Consider the following 13094-nt stretch of genomic DNA (forward strand, 5'->3'; position numbering starts at 1 on the left):
TCAAATACCCTACCCATTGAGCTACTTGATCCTGCATCTATTCTAACCTCCAAAAACAGATTCAGTTGCATTTTCCAGCGTGTTTTGTTTGCGCCTTTGCAAATGTCTTACATCGACAAACTTATTTAGTACTATTTTGCAAATAGGGTTACATTGTCGCAACATTGTGTTCCCTAATTGCTTGATTTTTTTAAATGCAACAATTGATAAAGACACCTGATAATTGCTCTGTGGAGTCTTATTTTGTGTCTACTTCTTATCTACATTTAATTCCCTACCTCTAATCAAGGCATTTTTAAATGCTGGGGGCTGCCAGGACGTGAGGCCTACCTAGACTTTAGATCTGAATTTGAAAGTACTTGTGAACTAACTTAATTTCCTACTTCTAAATTCATTCCTAAATTCACTACTTACATTAATCCTGTAGTTGGGCATTTTGAGCCTTCAATTGTGGGCATTGTTTTGTGTCCAGACCAGCAGCTGGTGGTGTGCATTTGCTGGAAAGGCATCGAAGACCTCCGATATGCTGCATCTCCTGATGTGTGTCTCCCTCAAGTGGCTGTCAGCAAATGCATGCTAGACACCCCATTCCAAGCTGATTGTGACATCACGGAACATGCATCATAGAACAGGCATGCTAGAATATGGGTCTTCAACCTGCGACCCTCCAGCTGCTGTGGAACTACATATACCAGCATGCCCTGCCTCAGTTTTAGCATACCTTAATAGCAAAACTGTGGCAGGGCATGCTGGGATGTGTAGTTTCACAGCAGCTGGAGGGCCACAGGATGAAGACCCATGTGCTAGAGCCAAGCCGCAGGTACATTGAATGCTAGCAAGCTGAATGTTTAAATCATTTTTGTTCCGCAGCATTCCAATGCGGAAGATTCCATGGAACCAGAGATTATTCCATTGAGAAGGACATGCTGCCTGGATGACTGCACTGTGCAAATTAAATCACGGAGCCAGTTGGCTTGTGGGTGGCTCTGGTGACTGGGGGGTTGGGTGGGCGGTGTGTCGGAGGTGGAGCACATGCAAATGAATGTGTATCATCCAGCTAGTGAGAGTGAAAACTCATGCAGGAGTGTGCCTGCTTGTCAGTGGGTTATGCACCTTGCCAGGCGTCAAATCTACATGGAGCAGCTGGAGGGGACAAGAGCAGGTTTGCAAAATATAGATAGAAGAGCATATATGCTGGCGCATTCTCCATGATTGTGTCAGCTTATGTTTTGGTGCACTGCACTTTCCTTCACTAAGTTTTAGCCATTTTGGTTAAATGCAAGTGTAGTTGCTTCTCGCACTTTTGGCTGTGATCTTGTATCGTGGTTGAAGAGTCTGCTGGAGGGATTGTTTTCTTCATTGGCGAGAGACTGAAGATATTCCAGGATGGAAGGCTTGGGAACACTATCCGTTTTTCAGTTGTGGAAGAGTTGAAAGACCGGATTGGACTACATTCTATAGTAAAGGATATCTTTGTATTTATTAATCCTCCCTTTATATGTGTCTGTCTTTCAATAAAGCTTCGGGCTTGTGATTCCCTCACCCTCTTACACTCCACACACATAGCCTTATTAACTGTTGTATTATTGTATAGTTTAAATGTATAGTGCAGTTCATGATTTATAGTGTAGGCTGGCCTGTGCTGTAGTTCTTGAACTGTACTATACCGACAGCATTTGTATTGTGTTTTATCTGTGCTGCAACACAGTACTTATATGTGTAATGTTTATGTATGTTTTTTTGCTTCTTTATGTCAATAAAGACTGCTTTTTCAATCCAATATCTGAAAACAATCAATGTTTATCTTTGATGGCAATAGAAGTGGTATGATATTTGCTGCTTTTGAAAGGCAATATCTGATATGTCCCCTATCTGGGAACCATATATTAAATGGCTTTTCAGAAAAGGAAGATGGTAGAAGAGCTTTCAGTTCTTGTTGGACCGATGCACATTTCCTATTCTAGCCTCCAAAAACAGATTCAGTTGCATTTTCCAGCGTGTTTTAAATGTGCCTTTGCAAATGTCTTACATCGACAAACTTATTTAGTACTATTTTGCAAATAGGGTTACATTGTTGCAACATTGTGTTCCCTAATTGCTTGATTTTTTAAATGCAACAATTGATAAAGACACCTGATAACTGCTCTGTGGAGTCTTATTTTGCGTCTACTTCTTATCTCCATTTAATTCCCTACCTCTAATCAAGGCATTTTTAAATGCTGGGGGCTGCCAGGACGTGAGGCCTACCTAGACTTTAGATCTGAATTTGAATGTACTTGTGAACTAACTTAATTTCCTACTTCTAAATTCATTCCTAAATTCACTACTTACATGAATCCTGTAGTTGGGCATTTTGGGACTTCGATTGTGGGCATTGTTTTGTGTCCAGACCAGCAGCAGGTGGTGTGCATTTGCTGGAAAGGCATCGAAGACCTCCGATATGCTGCATCTCCTGATGTGTGTCTCTCTCAAGTGGCTGTCAGCAAATGCCTGCTAGATACCCCATTCCAAGCTGATTGTGACATCACGGAACATGCATCATAGAACAGGCATGCTAGAACATGGGTCTTCAACCTGCGACCCTCCAGCTGCTGTGGAACTACACATCCCAGCATGCCCTGCCTCAGTTTTAGCATACCTTAATAGCAAAACTGTGGCAGGGCATGCTGGGATGTGTAGTTTCACAGCAGCTGGAGGGCCACAGGATGAAGACCCATGTGCTAGAGCCAAGCCGCAGGTACATTGAATGCTAGCAAGCTGAATGTTTAAATCCTTTTTGTTCCGCAGCATTCCAATGCGGAAGATTCCATGGAACCAGAGATTATTCCATTGAGAAGGACATGCTGCCTGGATGACTGCACTGTGCAAATTAAGTCACGGAGCCAGTTGGCTTGTGGGTGGCTCTGGTCACTGGGTGGTTGGGTGGGTCGTGTGTCGGAGGTGGAGCACATGCAAATGATTGTGTATCATCCAGCTAGTGAGAGAGAAAACTCATGCAGGAGTGTGCCTGCTTGTCAGTAGGTTATGCACCTTTCCAGACGTCAAATCTACATGGAGCAGCTGGAGAGGACAAGAGCAGGTTTGCAAAATATAGACAGAAGAGCTCTCCAGCCTAGTTTGCTGTCTGTTTCCACTTCTCTTTTCTTGAGCCGCTCCCTTCTATGCCCTTGCGCACTATCCTGACTTCTCCCGTCTGCTTACTTTGTGCCTTCCAATGCACAATGCAAACTACAGGTAGTGCTGCAGGGCCCACACCCTTTTACTTGCCTTACAGAGCAGCTCTGGAGCTGTTACAGTGCCCAGCTGCTGCAAGAAATCAGCTTGAATGCTTCAGGGGCTGGGGCATAGCCAACATGAGCCCCACACCGAAGGAGGGTGGAGGTGTTTAATGCGAACTAGAGGTCATCCAAGCGCCGCAAAAGGCCGCCATGCCCTGCACGCCCCTTTTCTCTTTTCATATGCAGACGAGGGTTAAAGCCAACTTTGACCCACTGCTTGGATGGCATTACCATATGCAAATCAATCTGCTGCAGGCCTTCCCCCAGGAATGCTTGCACTAGTTGTTGCATTTGGTTTGTTGTTTGGGGGTGCTTCAGTATTAGGCAGCCTTCTGCCCTCCCATGTTCATCTGAAAATATGTGTTCTCCCTGCAGTTGTTGTCCCCAGATGAGAGTTCCCTTGTGCTACCTCAGTTGAATCTCCTTTACTTGACAGAGATGTGCCTGAGCAGCGGCACTCTCCAGCCCTATCCCAAATCATACTTATCGTGCATAGGAGATACCATGGTCATGAAGATTGTTATCCCAGGGTGAGGTTCATTCATTGCATTCTGGGTATGCTGACCCCTGTGATTTCCCCAAATGTGGGAAACTTGACTGCATTATTTGTAGTAGTGGGGGACTGTGTTTGTGCTTTCCTCTGGTCAGCTCTGGTAAAAGTCAGATTTCTTTGTCTCATTTCTTCCTCTAGCCTTGTTCTTCTTTCGAGAGTTCCCTTGTGCTGCCTCAGTTGGATCTCCTTCACTTGACAGGGGGGTGCCCGAGCAGCGACCCTCCCCAGCTCTAGCCCAACTCCTACTTACCTGCCAGGTGAGATACTATGATCATGTAGGTGCTTCTCCCAGGGCAAGGCTCACCCATTGCACTCTGGGTGTGCTGCTCCTGCGATTTCCCCAAATGTGGGACACTTGACTGCATAATTTGTGTTTCCCCTGGTCGGCTCTCGTATAATTCAGATCTCTTTGTCTCAGGTCTCTCTCCAGCCTAGTTTGCTGTCTGTTTCCACTTCTCTTTTCTTGAGCCGCTCCCTTCTATGCCCTTGCGCACTATTCTGACCTCTCCTGTCTGCTTACTTTGTGCCTTCCAACGCACAATGCAAACTACAGGTAGTGCTGCAGGGCCCACACCCTTTTACATGCTTTACAGAGCAGCTCTGGAGCTGTTACAGTGCCCAGCTGCTGCAAGAAATCAGCTTGAATGCTTCAGGGGCTGGGGCATAGCCAACATGAGCCCCACACCGAAGGAGGGTGGAGATGTTTAATGCGAATTAGGGGTCATCCAAGCGCCGCAAAAGGCCGCCATGCCCTGCACATCCCTTTTTTCTTTTCATATGCAGACGAGGGTTGAAGCCAACTTTGACCCACTGCTTGGATGACATCACCATATGCAAATCCATCTGCTGCAGGCCTTCCCCAGGAATGCTTGCACTAGTTGTTGCATTTGGTTTGTTGTTTGGGGGTGCTTCAGTATTAGGCAGCCTTCTGCCCTCCCATGTTCATCTGAAAATATGTGTTCTCCCTGCAGTTGTTGTCCCCAGATGAGAGTTCCCTTGTGCTGCCTCAGTTGAATCGCCTTTACTTGACAGAGATGTGCCTGAGCAGCGGCCCTCCCCAGCCCTATCCCAAATCATACTTATTTTGCATAGGAGATACCATGGTCATGAAGATTGTTCTCCCAGGGTGAGGTTCATTCATTGCATTCTGGGTATGCTGACCCCTGTGATTTCCCCAAATGTTGGAAACTCGACTGCATTATTTGTGGTAGTGGGGGACTGTGTTTGTGCTTTCCTCTGGTCAGCTCTGGTAAAAGACAGATTTCTTTGTCTCAGATCTTCCTCTAGCCTTGTTCTTCTTTCGAGAGTTCCCTTGTGCTGCCTCAGTTGGATCTCCTTCACTTGACAGGGGGGTGCCCGAGCAGCGACCCTCCCCAGCTCTAGCCCAACTCCTACTTACCTGCCAGGTGAGATACTATGATCATGTAGGTGCTTCTCCCAGGGCAAGGCTCACCCATCGCACTCTGGGTGTGCTGCCCCTGTGATTTCCCCAAATGCGGGAAACTTGACTGCATAATTTGTGTTTCCCCTGGTCGGCTCTCGTATAATTCAGATGTCTTTGTCTCAGGTCTCTCTCCAGCCTAGTTTGCTGTCTGTTTCCACTTCTCTTTTCTTGAGCCGCTCCCTTCTATGCCCTTGCGCACTATCCTGACTTCTCCCGTCTGCTTACTTTTTGCCTTCCAACGCACAATGCGAACTACAGGTAGTGCTGCAGGGCCCACACCCTTTTACTTGCCTTCTAGAGCAGCTCTGGAGCTATTACAGTGCCTAGCTGCTGCAAGTAATCAGCTTGAATGCTTCAGGGGCTGGGGCATAGCCAACATGAGCCCCACACCGAAGTAGGGTGGAGGTGTTTAATGCGAACTAGGGGTCATCCAAGCGCCGCAAAAGGCCGCCATGCCCTGCACGCCCCTTTTCTCTTTTCATATGCAGACGAGGGTTGAAGCCAACTTTGACCCACTGCTTGGATGACATCACCATATGCAAATCCATCTGCTGCAGGCCTTCCCCCAGGAATGCTTGTACTAGTTGTTGCATTTGGTTTGTTGTTTGGGGGTGCTTCAGTATTAGGCAGCCTTCTGCCCTCCCATGTTCATCTGAAAATATGTGTTCTCCCTGCAGTTGTTGTCCCCAGATGAGAGTTCCCTTGTGCTGCCTCAGTTGAATCTCCTTTACTTGACAAGGGAGGCATTTTGGATTTTTTCTTTGGGTACCCTTACACCTGATGGTCTGAATGAGAGCATCGAACTGAACAACATTGGCAGTCTCTGAAGATTTTATCTATTGATTTACCTAATATATTATTTATTGAATATCCATTTATTGTATGTTTAATAAATAAACAAAATTATTAGAAGTAGCTATTTTGGAAACAGCTTTCCTCTTAGGATGAAACTGTATAATCCTGTTGTGTGTATTCCTTTAAAGTTCCTTAGTAAAATCCACTAGTAATGATGAACATCAGATTTCTTCCTCCATCCTCTTTTTACACTTTCTCTTGGTTCTATATATATATTTTTTTTTCTATTTTTATTTTTTCCCCTCCTTCTCCCAAAAGGCCACCCTCCCTCCCCCCCCCCTCCCTGTTTTAAATTTTAAAATCTTTAAATATTTAAATCTTTGAATCCTTAAATTGTCTGTTTAATATTTATTTTTTCTTCAATTCTTTTTGTTGTTTAAACAGCAATGTAATTATTCCAGGGGTTAAAATAATGAAATATAGAAATAATATTAACAAAAATTAAAGGTAAAAATGAATTGATAGAATGATCCCATTAAAAGTAAATAAATAATATGGATGTTAAGCTGAGCAGGTTGGATTCGAACATGGGACTAGTTGCATAGAGTGCAGGTGATGTTTCCCCTGCGCCACAAGAACTGCTTTAGTAGTGGCATGGATTTATGTTACCCTAAAAGGTTTTATATAAGTAAATGGGGATCCTTAGTGCTGAGTCTCTGAATTATGTATATGTGATTATAGATATGAGGTATTGATTGAAAGATTATAGGTTAATCTGTATATAGATTATATATTTTCTGTTATTTTTTAAACCACCTTGTTGCTTATTTTATTATTATTTTTAATCACCATGTTGCTTATTTTTATATTATGAAATGCCTTTATATGTGCAATTGCAATTAGAAAGTTGTTCCATATGTGAGTCATTACATGTATGCATCCAATTAGTACATGTATGTATCCAATCAACTAATTAGTAATACTATTGGTCCGGTGCATTTTAAAAAGAGCCTGCTAGGCTGCTGATGTATCCTCTGACGAAACCGCTCTTGGATAACAGCGGAGAAACGCGTAAGGAAGGTGATTACCGGACACTCTGATTGCTGAGATATAAGCCCGTTCATGAACGAGCTACATCACGGCGGACGTCTGATGTAAAGACAGCGGTGAAGGGGAAAAAGCAATTTGAGACCGAGCAAAAGGAGGTCTCTACCCCACGGCAGGGAGAAATATCCCGACCGCGAGTGCCAATAAGATCCAGCCACGGTTAACGGGGGTCGTAGCATACCGCTGTGTTTCACCAACCATCACAGCGCTCTCCCCCTGTTTTCTTTCATTACTCACGTGAGTTACATATGAACTTTAACTGCAGTAAATAAGAGGCGTTGGTTACAACTGTTGCTGTTCATCCACAAGAAGGAATTTAATGTATCAATTACAATTGGAAAGTAACGATTAAATTACAACAGCTGTATCCAGGAGGATTTTTTAGACACTTTAATAAACATTCCGTTGTCATCAAGGGCAATATGAAATAGATCCTGATTACATTTAGATATGGATAGTGGTGCCTATATATGTTGACTCCATTGTAATTTATTGAATGTGTGTTTCTTCTGTCTATATATATTTTTTAAAAATAAAGAGCTTGTATATTTTATTTTTTGCGCTCCCTTGATAACAAGTGTGATTATCTTTAAAATTTGGTTTATTATTGGTAGAACAGTACTACCTATGGGAGCAGCATTTTATAATATATGGTGAAAATTAATAGATGTATAAAGATTAAATAAGCAACAAATTGGTGAAATAGATAAGTTTTGATAGGAGCGCTGGGTTCTATATATATATATTGACATTTGGTTATATATATGTATAGACTTTATAAATTCTTGACAGAGATGTGCCTGAGCCCTCCCCAGCCCTATCCCAAATCATACTTATTTTGCATAGGAGATACCATGGTCATGAAGATTGTTCTCCCAGGGTGAGGTTCATTCATTGCATTCTGGGTATGCTGACCCCTGTGATTTCCCCAAATGTGAAAAACTCGACTGCATTATTTGTGGTAGTGGGGGACTGTGTTTGTGCTTTCCTCTGGTCAGCTCTGGTAAAAGTCAGATTTATTTGTCTCAGATCTTCCTCTAGCCTTGTTCTTCTTTCGAGAGTTTCCATGTGCTGCCTCAGTTGGATCTCCTTCACTTGACAGGGGGGTGCCCGAGCAGCGACCCTCCCCAGCTCTAGCCCAACTCCTACTTACCTGCCAGGTGAGATATTATGATCATGAAGGTGCTTCTCCTAGGGCAAGGCTCACCCATTGCACTCTGGGTGTGCTGCTTCTGCGGTTTCCCCAAATGTTGGACACTTGACTACATAATTTGTGTTTCCCCTGGTCGGCTCTCGTATAATTCAGATCTCTTTGTCTCAGGTCTCTCTCCAGCCTAGTTTGCTGTCTGTTTCCACTTCTCTTTTCTTGAGTTGCTCCTTTCTATGCCCTTGCTCACTATCCTGACTTCTCCCGTCTGCTTACTTTGTGCCTTCCAACGCATAATGCAAACTACAGGTAGTGCTGCAGGGCCCACACCCTTTTACTTGCCTTACAGAGCAGCTCTGGAGCTGTTACAGTGCCCAGCTGCTGCAAGAAATCAGCTTGAATGCTTCAGGGGCTGGGGCATAGCCCCACACCGAAGGTGGGTGGAGGTGTTTAATGCGAACTAGGGGTCATCCAAGTGCCGCAAAAGGCCGCCATGCCCTGCACGCCCCTTTTCTCTTTTCATATGTAGACGAGGGTTGAAGCCAACTTTGACCCACTGCTTGGATGACATCACCATATGCAAATCCATCTGCTGCAGGCCTTCCCCCAGGAATGCTTGCACTAGTTGTTGCATTTGGTTTGTTGTTTGGGGGTGCTTCAGTATTAGGCAGCCTTCTGCCCTACCATGTTCATCTGAAAATATGTGTTCTCCCTGCAGTTGTTGTCCCCAGATGAGAGTTCCCTTGTGCTGCCTCAGTTGAATCTCCTTTACATGACAGAGATGTGCCTGAGCAGCGGCCCTCCCCAGCCCTATCCCAAGTCATACTTATTTTGCATAGGAGATACCATGGTCATGAAGATTGTTCTCCCAGGGTGAGGTTCATTCATTGCATTCTGGGTATGCTGACCCCTGTGATTTCCACAAATGTGGGGAACTCGACTGCATTATTTGTGGTAGTGGGGGACTGTGTTTGTTCTTTCCTCTGGTCAGCTCTGGTAAAAGTCAGATTTCTTTGTCTCAGATCTTCCTCTAGCCTTGTTCTTCTATCGAGAGTTTCCTTGTGCTGCCTCAGTTGGATCTACTTCACTTGACAGGGGGGTGCCCGAGCAGCGACCCTCCCCAGCTCTAGCCCAACTCCTACTTACCTGCCAGGTGAGATACTATGATCATGAAGGTGCTTCTCCCAGGGCAAGGCTCACCCATTGCACTCTGGGTGTGCTACTCCTGCGGTTTCCCCAAATGTTGGACACTTGACTGCATAATTTGTGTTTCACCTGGTCGGCTCTCGTATAATTCAGATCTCTTTGTCTCAGGTCACTCTCCAGCCTAATTTGCAGTCTGTTTCCACTTCTCTTTTCTTGAGTTGCTCCCTTCTATGCCCTTGCGCACTATCCTGACTTCTCCCGTCTGCTTACTTTGTGCCTTCCAACGCACAATGCAAACTACAGGTAGTGCTGCAGGGCCCACACCCTTTTACTTGCCTTACAGAGCAGCTCTGGAGCTGTTACAGTGCCCAGCTGCTGCAAGAAATCAGCTTAAATGCTTCAGGGGCTGAGGCATAGCCATCATGAGCCCCACACCGAAGGAGGGTGGAGGTGTTTAATGCGAACTAGGGGTCATCCAAGCACCGCAAAAGGCCGCCATGCCCTGCATGCCAATTTTCTCTTTTCATATGCAGACGAGGGTTGAAGCCAACTTTGACCCACTGCTTGGATGACATCACCATATGCAAATCCATCTGCTGCAGGCCTTCCCCCAGGAATGCTTGCACTAGTTGTTGCATTTGGTTTGTTGTTTGGGGGTGCTTTAGTATTAGGCAGCCTTCTGCCCTCCCATGTTCATCTGAAAATATGTGTACCTCCTGCAGTTGTTGTCCCCAGATGAGAGTTCCCTTGTGCTGCCTCAGTTGAATCTCCTTTACTTGACAGAGATGTGCCTGAGCAGCGGCCCTCCCCAGCCCTATCCCAAATCATACTTATTTTGCATAGGAGATACCATGGTCATGAAGATTGTTCTCCCAGGGTGAGGTTCATTCATTGCATTCTGGGTATGCTGACCCCTGTTATTTCCCCAAATGTGGTAAACTTGACAGCATTATTTGTGGTAGTGGGGGACTGTGTTTGTGCTTTCCTCTGGTCAGCTCTGGTAAAAGTCAGATTTCTTTGTCTCAGATCTTCCTCTAGCCTTGTTCTTCTTTCGAGAGTTCCCTTGTGCTGCCTCAGTTGGATCTCCTTCACTTGACAGGGGGGTGCCCGAGCAGCGACCCTCCCCAGCTCTAGCCCAACTCCTTCTTACCTGCTAGGTAAGATACTATGATCATGAAGGTGCTTCTCCCAGGGCAAGGCTCACCAATTGCACTCTGGGTGTGCTGCTCCTGCGATTTCCCCAAATGTGGGAAACTTGACTGCATAATTTGTGTTTCCCCTGGTCGGCTCTCGTATAATTCAGATCTCTTTGTCTCATGTCTCTCTCCAGCCTAGTTTGCTGTCTGTTTACACTTCTTTTTTCTTGAGCCGCTCCCTTCTATGCCCTTGCGCACTATCCTGACTTCTCCCGTCTGCTTAATTTGTGCCTTCCAACGCACAATGCGAACTACAGGTAGTGCTGCAGGGCCCACGCCCTTTTACTTGCCTTACAGAGCAGCTCTGGAGCTGTTACAGTGCCTAGCTGCTGCAAGAAATCAGCTTGAATGCTTCAGGGGCTGGGGCATAGCCAACATGAGCCCCACACCGAAGGAGGGTGGAGGTGTTTAATGCGAACTAGGGGTCATCCAATTGCCGCAAAAGTCCGCCATGCCCTGCACGCCCCTTTTCTCTTTTCATATGCAGACGAGGGTTGAAGCCAACTTTGACCCACTGCTTGGATGACATCACCATATGCAAATCCATCTGCTGCAGCCTTCCCCCAGGAATGCTTGCACTAGTTGTTGCATTTGGTTTGTTGTTTGGGGGTGCTTCAGTATTAGGCAGCCTTCTGCCCTCCCATGTTCATCTGAAAATATGTGTTCTCCCTGCAGTTGTTGTCCCCAGATGAGAGTTCCCTTGTGCTGCCTCAGTTGAATCTCCTTTACTTGACAGAGATGTGCCTGAGCAGCGGCCCTCCCCAGCCCTATCCCAAATCATACTTATTTTGCATAGGCGATATCATGGTCATGAAGATTGTTCTCTCAGGGTGAGGTTCATTCATTGCATTCTGGGTATGCTGACCCCTGTGATTTCCCTAAATGTGGGAAACTCGACTGCATTATTTGTGGTAGTGGGGGACTGTGTTTGTTCTTTCCTCTGGTCAGCTCTGGTAAAAGTCAGATTTCTTTTTTTCAGATTTTCCTCTAGCCTTGTTCTTCTTTCGAGAGTTCCCTTGTGCTGCCTCAGTTGGATCTCCTTCACTTGACAGGGGGGTGCCCGAGCAGCGACCCTCCCCAGCTCTAGCCCAACTCCTACTTACCTGCCAGGTGAGATACTATGATCATGAAGTTGCTTCTCCCTGGGCAAGGATCACCCATTGCACTCTGGGTGTGCTGCCCCTGTGATTTCCCCAAATGTGGGAAACTTGACTGCGTAATTTGTGTTTCCCCTGGTCGGCTCTCATATAATTCAGATCTCTTTGTCTCAGGTCTCTCTCCAGCCTAGTTTGCTGTCTGTTTCCACTTCTTTTTTCTTGAGCCCCTCCCTTCTATACCCTTGTGCACTATCCTGACTTCTCCTCCCGTCTGCTTACTTTGTGCCTTACAATGCACAATGCAAACTACAGGTAGTGCTGCAGGGCCCACACCCTTTTACTTGCCTTACAGAGCAGCTCTGGAGCTGTTACAGTGCCCAGCTGCTGCAAGAAATCAGCTTGAATGCTTCAGGGGCTGGGGCATGGCCAACATGAGCCCCACACAGAAGGAGGGTGGAGGTATTTAATGCGAACTAGGGGTCATCCAAGCGCTGCAAAAGGCCGCCATGCCCTGCATACCCCTTTTCTCTTTTCATATGCAGATGAGGGTTCCAGCCAACTTTGGCCCACTGCTTGGATGACATCACCGTATGCAAATCCGTCTTCTGCAGACCTTCCCCCAGGAATGCTTGTACTAGTTGTTGCATTTGGTTTGTTGTTTGGGGGTGCTTCAGTATTAGGTAGCCTTCTGCCCTCCCATGTTCATCTGAAAATATGTGTTCTCCCTGCAGTTGTTGTCCCCAGATGAGAGTTCCCTTGTGCTGCCTCAGTTGAATCTCCTTTACTTGACAGAGATGTGCCTGAGCAGCGGCCCTCCCCAGCCCTTTCCCAAATCATACTTATTTTGCATAGGAGATACCATGGTCATGAAGATTGTTCTCCCAGGGTGAGGTTCATTCATTGCATTCTGGGTATGCTGACCCCTGTGATTTCCCCAAATGTGGGAAACTTGACTGCATTATTTGTGGTAGTGAGTGACTGTGTTTGTGCTTTCCTCTGGTCAGCTCTGGTAAAAGTCAGATTTCTTTGTCTCAGATCTTCCTCTAGCCTTGTTCTTCTTTCGAGAGTTTCCTTGTGCTGCCTCAGTTGGATCTCCTTCACTTGACAGGGGGGTGCCCGAGCAGCGACCCTCCCCAGCTCTAGCCCAACTCCTACTTACCTGCCAGGTGAGATATTATGATCATGAAGGTGCTTCTCCCAGGGCAAGGCTCACCCATTGCACTCTGGGTGTGCTGCTCCTGCGATTTCCCCAAATGTGGGAAACTTGACTGGATAATTTGTGTTTCCCCTGGTCGGCTCTCGTATAATTCAGATCTCTTTGTCTCTGGTCT

General features: G+C 46.0%; 13 non-coding genes and 1 pseudogene across 13 annotated transcripts; all 14 read left to right on the forward strand.

Moving 5' to 3' along the window:
- Positions 1-3757: 3757 nt before the first annotated feature.
- LOC134951639 (U1 spliceosomal RNA) lies at positions 3758-3921 on the forward strand. The gene has a single exon (XR_010184342.1). It is a non-coding gene; the product is annotated as a U1 spliceosomal RNA (small nuclear RNA).
- Positions 3922-4073: 152 nt separating this feature from the next.
- Positions 4074-4236, forward strand: LOC134952585 (U1 spliceosomal RNA). The gene has a single exon (XR_010185077.1). It is a non-coding gene; the product is annotated as a U1 spliceosomal RNA (small nuclear RNA).
- Positions 4237-4906: 670 nt separating this feature from the next.
- LOC134950797 (U1 spliceosomal RNA) lies at positions 4907-5070 on the forward strand. The gene has a single exon (XR_010183653.1). It is a non-coding gene; the product is annotated as a U1 spliceosomal RNA (small nuclear RNA).
- Positions 5071-5222: 152 nt separating this feature from the next.
- On the forward strand, positions 5223-5385 carry LOC134952972 (U1 spliceosomal RNA). Its single transcript, XR_010185328.1, has one exon. It is a non-coding gene; the product is annotated as a U1 spliceosomal RNA (small nuclear RNA).
- Positions 5386-8006: 2621 nt separating this feature from the next.
- On the forward strand, positions 8007-8170 carry LOC134950621 (U1 spliceosomal RNA). Its single transcript, XR_010183509.1, has one exon. It is a non-coding gene; the product is annotated as a U1 spliceosomal RNA (small nuclear RNA).
- A 152-nt stretch (positions 8171-8322) lies between these two features.
- LOC134953529 (U1 spliceosomal RNA) lies at positions 8323-8485 on the forward strand. Its single transcript, XR_010185616.1, has one exon. It is a non-coding gene; the product is annotated as a U1 spliceosomal RNA (small nuclear RNA).
- A 661-nt stretch (positions 8486-9146) lies between these two features.
- Positions 9147-9310, forward strand: LOC134951062 (U1 spliceosomal RNA). Its single transcript, XR_010183871.1, has one exon. It is a non-coding gene; the product is annotated as a U1 spliceosomal RNA (small nuclear RNA).
- Positions 9311-9462: 152 nt separating this feature from the next.
- LOC134953015 (U1 spliceosomal RNA) lies at positions 9463-9625 on the forward strand. Its single transcript, XR_010185363.1, has one exon. It is a non-coding gene; the product is annotated as a U1 spliceosomal RNA (small nuclear RNA).
- A 671-nt stretch (positions 9626-10296) lies between these two features.
- On the forward strand, positions 10297-10460 carry LOC134951251 (U1 spliceosomal RNA). Its single transcript, XR_010184026.1, has one exon. It is a non-coding gene; the product is annotated as a U1 spliceosomal RNA (small nuclear RNA).
- Positions 10461-10612: 152 nt separating this feature from the next.
- On the forward strand, positions 10613-10775 carry LOC134953576 (U1 spliceosomal RNA). The gene has a single exon (XR_010185651.1). It is a non-coding gene; the product is annotated as a U1 spliceosomal RNA (small nuclear RNA).
- A 670-nt stretch (positions 10776-11445) lies between these two features.
- On the forward strand, positions 11446-11609 carry LOC134951694 (U1 spliceosomal RNA). Its single transcript, XR_010184387.1, has one exon. It is a non-coding gene; the product is annotated as a U1 spliceosomal RNA (small nuclear RNA).
- Positions 11610-11761: 152 nt separating this feature from the next.
- LOC134953303 (U1 spliceosomal RNA) lies at positions 11762-11903 on the forward strand (annotated as a pseudogene).
- Positions 11904-12598: 695 nt separating this feature from the next.
- On the forward strand, positions 12599-12762 carry LOC134951372 (U1 spliceosomal RNA). The gene has a single exon (XR_010184125.1). It is a non-coding gene; the product is annotated as a U1 spliceosomal RNA (small nuclear RNA).
- Positions 12763-12914: 152 nt separating this feature from the next.
- LOC134951908 (U1 spliceosomal RNA) lies at positions 12915-13077 on the forward strand. Its single transcript, XR_010184560.1, has one exon. It is a non-coding gene; the product is annotated as a U1 spliceosomal RNA (small nuclear RNA).
- Positions 13078-13094: the final 17 nt, after the last annotated feature.

The sequence above is a fragment of the Pseudophryne corroboree genome, chromosome 8 (assembly GCF_028390025.1).
Source record: "Pseudophryne corroboree isolate aPseCor3 chromosome 8, aPseCor3.hap2, whole genome shotgun sequence".
Taxonomy (NCBI): domain Eukaryota; kingdom Metazoa; phylum Chordata; class Amphibia; order Anura; family Myobatrachidae; genus Pseudophryne; species Pseudophryne corroboree.